This window comes from Accipiter gentilis, chromosome 26 (genome assembly GCF_929443795.1).
Source record: "Accipiter gentilis chromosome 26, bAccGen1.1, whole genome shotgun sequence".
Lineage (NCBI taxonomy): Eukaryota > Metazoa > Chordata > Aves > Accipitriformes > Accipitridae > Astur > Astur gentilis.
In genome coordinates, this window is record NC_064905.1 from 6195015 (window position 1) to 6205069 (window position 10055).

Genomic DNA, 10055 nt, shown 5'->3' on the forward strand with positions numbered 1-10055 from the left:
TTTAGCACAACCTCAGGGGGAAACCAGAGTATGGCCCGCTATCTAAAACACCCAGGGAAATGGCATTTGGATAGCCTGCCCATCTGTCTGATATGCTGGCCAGTTAAAAGGATTACAGCCATAGTTTACTGCTCGCTGCTCCACCCAGTTTATCAGTTCTTCCATGGAGGAAGTTCTCAGTGTTCTTGGCCCTCATACAGGCTCCAGATGGTTCTTTGGTAAAGCTTCTCAAAACCATTTTTGCCACCTACGTGTGCCAGAAGTAGTCTTATGCAGAATTATTATTTTCAGTATTGGAGAGAGACAAAGAAAAAGACAGCATCAGGGAAAGTACAAACATGATTAAAGGTTGTAGCATAACAGTAGTCTTCTTCACTTTTTCCTTCTCAAATCTAAAGTTTTGCTGGTCCTCAGAGTAAAATTAAAGTCAGGCTTTATTTTCTTTTTTCTTCTGTACACATGTTATAGTCAGAGAGCATTACAAGCAATAAAAGTATACACACCACCCCAAAAAAAAACCAGAAGAAAAACCACAAGATTCGTACTCTGCAGAAGCATCCAAGAAAATCTATTCTGTGGCTTCAGTGTGCAAGTCTACTGAAAGAAGAACTTGGTACTGAAATATGTAAAATGACTGACATTGCTATTAACTTCCTCATAAAAGGTAGGACACTAGTAGCCCTTCAGTAAATCCATACTATTACTGATTACCTTCTCATGCTTGACACATTTGCAAGTAGATTTCAAATCTACGATCATGGTCCTTCCAGGGACTGAGGTTAGGCTGGCCATCATGTACAAAAGGCCTAAAATTAGCCTTTCATGAGTCTGGCTGCACCACTCTTCCTCAATCCAAGATGGTACACACACAGGTCTAGAATCAGACTTTGCTTGTGAAGAGCAAGGCAAAACTGGCATCGGGTACTTAATTGTTTTCCATAGTGTCCATCATTAAGTTTTCTCCCCATCCATCAGTGCACCCACGAATACCTAGTAATTCCTTTTGCAATGAGTATACATTCCTGTAAGACCCCTCCTGGTCACTCTTGCTAGCCCTTGCTAGTTTAGGTCCAGTTGAGCTTAAGCCTCCCCAATTTTGCTCATCCAAACATTTTTTTTTCCCCCAACACTGTTACTAATCTCCATGGGATGAGCTAAGTAGGTTCACACTATCAAGAAATAAGTTTCATTTTTTGCATTAGTTTTCAAGCACTTATGCAGGTCCATCCATATGCAGTTAGCGCTAAATGACAGTCATTCAAGACTATGGTAGTAGCAAAGGTCCTTCCCTCTCAACACTGAAAAGGTAGGGTGGTTTCTCTTGGCTTAGACAGAGCAGTTCATATCCTGATCCTGCAGTCCTAGCTCATTTCTTTCTAAATCTCACTTACGTATGCCAAATTCTCATGATTTAGGAATTCACTCTTGGCCATACAGATGAGGATTACAGATCAGTAAGCCCTTTTGAAACCAAACAGGAGCTTTAAACTGGGTTATAAAATCTACAGAAAAACACATCGTAATTTGAGAACATATAAAACAAAGTTTGTATTTTGAACTATACTGTTTCTAATTGTAGATTGACATATAAAAGTATACATTTGTAGGGCCATGCATATTTAGTCCTCTGTCTTTATGGCAAACTCTTCACCAACTTGCTTTGAAGTTGCAAATTAATAAAACATCAGGTGCAACAGCAATCCACACATTGATACTAAGTATCTCCTAAATAAAGCAGAAATAGTCAAGCTCGCTCTTGTCTGTCACATGGAAAAATCACACAATAAATGCAATATAAGAGCTGATAGATTATAGCTCACCTAACCAGCACAGGTTAACTAGATAGCTATATTTCGATTAAAGAGAAGAGCCAATTGTTGCATGTCTTATTATCATACTAAAACATCTTGGCAACAATTAATAGCCACCCAATTCATAGAAATTACCTTCATTATTTTTGAAGCAGCTACTTTCTTTGAATGTAATGACTAAGAGAAAAGAAACAGATGTTTCTGTTGCTAAGGAGATTGAATAAAAAAAAAAATAGAGAGATAAAGCAAATATTTAGAATATTTTTTAAAAAGGAAAATTCTTTCCACTTGGATTTAACTACTTGCTTTATAACCAGCAGCACAGCCAGCTATCATATATCAAAACAACAGTGTTTCTTTTTTTGCATTGTGATTGTTCTACTGTAATATATTCTGCATATTTATTCTGGGACAACGCAGCATAACAAATGAAGATGCCTAGACACATACACCAACATCTCTATGTCTTGAGTAGCTGCAGATGCTCATTGTCAAAAGTGGATATCTGCATAATAAGCTAAATTTCTGCTACAGTGAAGGAAACTTCAACTTCAACTGTCCGTGAAATGTGCCACATCACAGTTACAACAAAGCTAATATTAAAAAATAAGAAGATGCAATCTTGTAAAATAACAAATCTCTCTAACAGTAGGCAGATTGTTTTAATGTCCATATTCACATTACTGTAATTAACCTTGTGTTGTACAAGCATGGACCAGATTGCCAGAGGGTATAAAAAGCTAGGTCAGTAAAGACCTGGATGAAATAAAGCTGCTTCTACTGCACATGCTCAAAAAGGCAAGATTATACCCATCTGCCAGTAAAACAGATAAGCAGGTGCTAGGTTAAAAAAAAAAAAACACAGTAAAAATCCAGTTATATTGAGTTTATTATACCAAAAATATAACTTTAAATTATTCCTCTGAAACCCATACTTTGAAAGTTAGGTATATTTTGGTTTTCTATAGTAGATCATGTAAGACAATGGTAGTCATATTGGGTTTCCACTTCAAGTCACTGTAAACATACTAACATTACAAGAAATATTTATGTAAATGACAAACTTGTATAAGGCACAGTGAAACCGAGAATAAATAGCTTGAAGACAACTAGCAAACCACAACCTTCCCTGCATACAACTTCAAATTTAAAAGAAGAATAAAAGGGTAGAACAAAAATTATTTCTGCTATGAATCATCTTGCCTCGTATACTTACTGGAATTGCAACACTGCTACAGTGCAGCATAATCTTGTCACTCTCCAATGCCCTACTGACATGTTTTTCTACTGCATTATTAGCACCCTTGGAGGACTCCCTATTACTCAAAACTGATTTATTCTTGCAAGGTATCTTGCTCACTCTAATATCTCCTTTCCTGCAGTCAATAGCAGCCATCTCCAGGATGACATCTGAGCCTGTTTTCAGGCTTATTGTAACTGATTCATGTCCCAGCTTCAGTGGCAAATATATATAGCTGTCAGATGGAGTACTGATGGTGGTAGCTCTTCCCGATACCAAAACGTCTGTAAGCATTGAACATTTTGATTTCTCACTGTGATGGCAGTTTAGCTCTATCTACTTCTTCTGTTTTCTTTCTATAAAGCCTGATTTTTTCAAGATCCTTTCCAAGCAGATATAGCTTGCTGACTAAAAGTTAACCTGTGATTTGATTTCAGACTGATTCAGAACTGTGGTGTATTTTATAACAGGCATTCAAAGCCTAATGAACCAGTTTATACCTGCTACTTCTATAAACACAAACAGTGCAATGAAAAGCAAAGGAAAAACCTGAAGAAAATGTCTGTTTACACAAGATTCCCTTCTCTTAAAGATTTTTTTCCTCCTTTGTCTTTAAATACACAAAAATAAGCTGTTCATGAGGGCAAAAGCACCAGCCTGGACTGGAATGAATGGAACTGAAATGCAGCTTTAGCCACTCATTCCTCACGTGTGTGCTCTATTCCACCAAAACCATTTATCAGACACTTACACAGCCACACTACCTCAAACTCCAGTCACAGAGTAATTACAAACAGAGGATTCCTTCCAAGAAGGAAGGTTAACCTTTTCCTTTTCATGAGGTAGCTCTAAAATAGTTCAGTTCACGATTCATCATCAAACATGAAGGGCTACATCATTCTCAAGCACACAGAATTTCTTTTGAAATCACACCAAGTTTCCAGTAAGACCTCAGAATCAGTTCCACAAAAGTCTAGAATTTCCAGTACTGAGTTTTCAGTACAGGAAAGAATGGATAAAACCTTGAATAAAGGACAGATTACCAAGAGCTAGGATTTCACATTTTCCTTCATGTCAGATACCCTTATTCAGTGCTTGTAGCAGCTTACAGAGAAGTATTTCATGGAGCATCACCTGTGCCAAGCTATAACTCTTTTCTTTGGGCTCTCCAAGGACAGCCACAGAATGCCATTGCAGAGTTTCTAGTCAAGATGTGTCTCTTTCAGCCTCATTTCAACAAGCAGTCAGATAGATATCCTAGCATTTCCCTCAAGCTTGTATTCTAGGTCAGCCTGAATATCTACAGCATTTTCCCGCCACCCTGTGACCCACAGTCCCATATTCCAACAGAAGCAAAAAGATGACTTTTTTTTTTTAAATTATGACATATTTAAACCTGCCCTTAGTTATAAAAATCACAGGTCAAAGCTTACATGTGTTTTGTTTGGGTTTTTTTCCCCCCAGAGGCTTTTTTATACAAAAGCTCATATCCCACTGAAGTATATGAAAAATATATGAATTATACAACTACATGGCACAGAATGCAGAATATTGTTAGTAAAATCTGTACCTTACTCCAAGAAAATCCTTATAAAATACTGAATACTGTCAGCACCTATTTATCAACACTCAACTTTGTATGCTTCATAGTAATCAGTCAAAAATCCAGGTTTTCAAACATCTAGTTATCTTTGCCAGTGCACTCTTACTTGACATTTAGTGATAATTTTTTATTTTTATATAGTTAGTTTTTCTCATTACAGCCTCTCAGTCTGGATACCCATATCTAGCATCCAGTAAAAATATTTAAGATACAGTAATCCTTTTTTTTTTTTTTTTTCCCTTGGTAAATCATCTTAGACTTACTGTTCTGCTTGAATTATTCCCATCTTCCACACATCTGACAGAGGCCTGAATTTATCCAAAACAGGATTCAATTTCTCATCTACTCATGCAGGACTTGAAAAATGACAGTGTTTCACTTATTTCCTCAAATCAAATCTTGGGTCTTAAGAAATGCTGCTAAACAAATTTCCCTCCTGACAAGTATTTTTGCAGTACTAAGGCCAATGTGTGGGCAAATATCCTGATAAATTTAAAGCTGCTCCTAAAACTAAATAGGTTAAACCTCATTAATATTCTACTAAAACTATAACAAAGACAGAAATGTAAAGAAATAGCTTCTCTTCTTCCTTAAAATAAGTTTTAGTGAAACAAGTAATTGGTGATGCGGCAAAATTTACAAGAGCATGGGTAACATCTTAATTCTACTTCTGTAATCATTCATATTACAATGATCCATTTTAACTGAATACATATCCTTGTTCTTTCATCATGCTGAACTATTGCTGATAATTCCGGGAAGTGTTCATCTTACTGTATTCATTAAGGAAAAAAATCAAAACAATTTTCCAATGCATTGTTTCTTATTTGGGATGCATATTTTAGGGGAGGGGTGAGGAATGGGAGAAGAACACTGTAGCAATTCTGATTTATTGGTTAGTTTATAATTGAGAGTAATTTACTGTAAGAAAGTTTTATGCTTACACAGGACGGTATTCAGCCTTTGCTGCCAAAATAGTTACACAGGAGAAGAATCAATAGCAGAAGTTACATTGGTTTTGTGGTTCCATTTCTGAGTGCAAATATTTTATTTATCAGGTTGTGATTGGGAGTTTGGTGCTTAGGAAATAAAAGACAACTATTCAAAAACACAAGTATATTAAAAAATCAATTGAAAGGAAATAATTTGCTTTAGGGAAGAATAAGAGCATACTTTAAAATAAAATTGTTTACAAGACTACATATTTAAGGAATACAGAATTTTTCCTCACATCCATTGACTACTACCTCAGCAAAATGGTATCTTGTATCTTTAAAAATTACAAAGAAGTGCATTTACGCAATTTCATGGAAGTCGAGTTTGGGGGATTGCGGGAGAGTTGTTTTTTGGTGTTTGCATTTTGGTTTAGTTTTGGGGTGTTTTGGTGTTTGGCGGCGGGCGGGGGGGGGGGGGAGGTTGTGAGCACAGAACTACAGTAGGAGCACGAAAGGAGCCAGAAAATTAAACAATTATGAAAAGCAGTAAGTACAAGCACACTAGAATTTACTGTTAACTCTCACTGAAGGTGCCTCTCAGGAGCTGGTCAGAACACATTACAGGACACAAAGGTATGTACAACTAGCAGAAGTAGCCCTGGAATTTGGCAGAAACCACGCAAACAAGACTTTAATCTATAGGCTCAAAACGAGAGCATTAGTGTTGGTGATGGATGCTGTCACTTAGAAGATCCATGAACACTGGAAACTAACAAACCAAACATGATAAAGAGAGGCACAGTAAAAAGAAGACCACTTCAGCAATTTTCTCAAGTAGTTTTGATTATTCATACCAATGTGAGTTTACAGAAGGTTTTAAAACCATACAGAATATGCTTTTTTACACAGAGTGGCAGCCCTTTTTCTTCAAGGTAGTTACTTTCTAAAGGCTTTGATCCACCATGATGGGATGATAGCAGCCTTTGTTGAAAAGAAAACAAATAAAACCCCAAAACAAAAAGCAAACCTAACAAATATGCTGAAACATTGATGTCACAGCAATGGTCTCTGAATAATACAGAAAATGTTGGAGAAGGACACAACGGAGGGAAATGAGTCTCAGTATTTGTCTAGGAACTGATGGCGAGTCTTTGTCAGTTGTATAAAGAAGAACAAATCAAAAGGCAGGAACAGGCAGTGCTCAGAGGCTGGACAAACAACACAGAAGGGAAGTAATTGAGAAGTTACCAGCACTTCTTCATCACACCAGCAAATCCACAGGAACACAAATATAATGAGTGAAATAAAGAATGGAGGATCCTGGTTCAACACTGCAAAGTAAACAGCAGAGCCTACAACAGGCTGAAAACAAGAGATATCACCGGCACCCGGGACAGAACCCAGGACAAATTCCCAACCCCAAGCCCTCAGCTAAGGAAAATTCACTGTGGCATGTAAAGACAGATTATCTCTCAAAACCCAAAAGCCCCCCAAATAAAACCCCAAATCAGCTGAAGTAATACACTGTGCGCAATCTTCCTGTGGTTCTTCCCCCGCCCTGGAAGTCTGTGAGGCCTCCTCTCTAAGCTGGAGGAATTGGTGGAAATCCTCATGAAGGAAGGCGGTGCTCCTCACAAACATCACAGCATTAAGCTCTCTTGTCCTAGCATGTCTCTCAACTCAAATCAAACCCATAGCAAACTCCCACAGCCATACAATGGGGAGCAGAAGGAAGGAATTTTTTTCCTCAGTACCTGAAAATCCTCACTGGCCTCAATATTTTCCAGAGGAATGTAAGAAAGCAATATACAGGATCTAGCCACCATTTTGAAAGGTTTAAATGGACACATTCTCAACCTCAATTACTGCAGGGAATTATGAATGCGATTTCACATTCAGCTTTGCTCCTGACCTGCTGTCCGACCTTGGGAGATCACTCAGTGATGTTCAGGTTCCCTCATAAAGAATAGGCAGCAAAAACAAACAAACCAAGACTACAGCAGGGGATTTTTAGATTGAGCTATCAGGTGTTCTGAAATTTTCACTGAGGACCTACTTTTGCAACCTTTTCCTGACAGACTGCAGTGAGATACAGAGCAAAAGTGAGAGCTTCTGGACCATTATCTTTTATCACTTATTGTTTGTTCTCCGGGAATTTGGTATGAGAAGTACTTGTCAATCTGTTCTTTAACTACTTGAAGATGGGCTCTGAAGATCCCTTCAAACAAATATATGAACTTTTCCATAGAGTATATAGATACATTTATAATAGTAAAAACAATTTTCAGGAATCCCCTATTTAATTTTTCTAATTATACAGAATTGGCAGAAAACTGTCATGAAACCCAGACTGTAAAAAAATAAAAATTGATTAAAACAACCCCTGCACAATCCCACAAGATTTTCTCTTCCAATATGAAGAATTACTTATACTGAAGCATTTCTGGTTTTCTCATTTTAATTTTCTTATACTACATAAATTTTGAAAATTCAAAGATTCAGGCACTTATTCTAAGTGTCTTACTTATAAGTAGGTAGCACACATCTTAATGCTCTAATAACTGAAGAAATACAGAGTCATGGAGTCAGAAAATAACCTTTTAGTAGAAAAATATATAATGATAACCAACTGACTCATTGCAAACAATGCAGAAGAATGTCAGTGTGAGTGAAAGAATTCACTTGGAATTTGGTGCTTGCCATATCTAAACCCCACAGTATTTCCATTCTTTGAAAGACATACGATACCATTTAAAATGTTATATTAAACCAACTCCAATCATAAGATTTATTTTACAAGAGGCACAATCTAGAACTAGTTTCTTAAGTAGTATTGCCACTGAGTTAAATGGCTTGAGTAAGAATTCTCAGGTGTATCACAAAAAATTGTATTGGTAAAATTAAAATCCACAAAAAACCCCAACATCTTAAAAAGTTTTAAATTTTTATGGGAGTCAATCAACTGAAGGTTATATTTCCTTTGCTTTTGAGCTACTCCTAAGCAAGATACCCTACTTCTTCTGCTGGACACATTGGGATAAATGTGTTACTGTATGTAATTACATGAATTCCCAGAGCGTATGTAAAACATTAATTAAATTATAGGGTATCTAGTGAGCATTCTGTCCAGCAGTTAGAGACACCATACAAGAACAGATAATTTGAAAGGTTCTTCTTTTTGTTTATCTTTTCTTTGCACAGCATATATTATAGGATACATGGATTTACAACTTTATGATATGGACCCATTCATACAGACTAAAAAGTTTTTGTTAAGAATCTGAATAAAAGGCTCACTTGAGTGAAGAAAAATTTCTTTTGATGTCCAGAGCAATTAATTCCTAACATCCTCATTTGATCCTGAATTTGTCAGGATGGGCAACTCCAGCAAATGAAAATCGAGGTAGGTAGGAAAAAGGTGTATTTCTTTTAATGAAGCATACTGAAGTAATTCAGTTGGACTGGAAAAGACTGAAGCAGATTCTGTAAAGGAAAGTGCTGAGACAAATTGCTTTCCTCTACAAAAACACTTTCCTGCAGAGATCTTTCTAGGCATTTTTCAAGCATAGATGGAAGCACTTCGGTCAACAATATAAACACATCTCAGGGCAAAACAACATACAAAACTGAAGTTGTGACTACTCACTGAAAGGGGAGGTCAGCAATGCTTTATTTTGCAGTTGTTGCGGGTCGTGTCTTTAGCTCATCAGGTGAGAGTGAATTCTTAATGCATTGGGCAATGAGAAGCAAAAAGGATCTGTCAGGAAGAAAAGAAGAAAAAAAACTGTCAGAAAAAATGAACTGTAAAATACTACTAATAAGCAAATACTTTAAAAGTATTTTGGTACTTATCTCTCTCAGATTTTAACTACCAAAAGGCTAACACAGTCTACCCACTCTAGGATGTAAAATGTAATCTAGATGCATCTTTCCTTATGCCTCTCATTTTCCCTCCTCCCTACCCCAAATGTAGACACGCAAGCAATGAGATTGCTGAATCGTTTAATTTTTACACTGCTAAAACTAGGAGTAGTAATGGGCCATGTCCTCTCTACTCAATTCCCAAAGAAAAGACATGGTAATCTTGGATGGAATTCCTCAAAAACTTTTGAGTCAAGACATTTTTTCCTGCAGGTATCTTCACTGCAAAAAGTTTAAATTAAAGTACTCCTAGCTGCCACCACTTTGCAGACCACTTTGTTACTTCCTCTGTCAATTTATTCTTCTCTTTCTCAGTATGTAATGCTTTATACTACCTGTTGGTTCCCACATTTTCTTCAGAATTTTCATTATCCTCAAAAGTAATTTTGGAAAAGAAAAATTACCTAACACGTCCACAGCCTCAGCAATTGATTTATTTTTCACCTGGTCAATGAAATGATCCAGGTAGAGCCACAACTACTTGTAAGGTGACTTGGAAAAAAACATAGATTTCACCTTGCATCATAAAATCGAATGCTAAGAAA

At 36.7% G+C, this 10055-nt stretch overlaps 1 protein-coding gene across 10 annotated transcripts in view; it reads right to left on the reverse strand.

The window, feature by feature from the left end:
- Positions 1-9341, reverse strand: part of TENM2 (teneurin transmembrane protein 2) — a 641052-nt gene extending 631711 nt beyond the window's left edge. For all 10 annotated transcript variants that reach the window (XM_049829391.1, XM_049829390.1, XM_049829388.1 and 7 more), the window contains exon 1: positions 9236-9341. The gene's annotated coding sequence lies outside the window, so the exon portion shown is untranslated. The remainder of the gene's footprint in view (positions 1-9235) is intronic.
- Between the last annotated feature and the right edge of the window lie 714 nt (positions 9342-10055).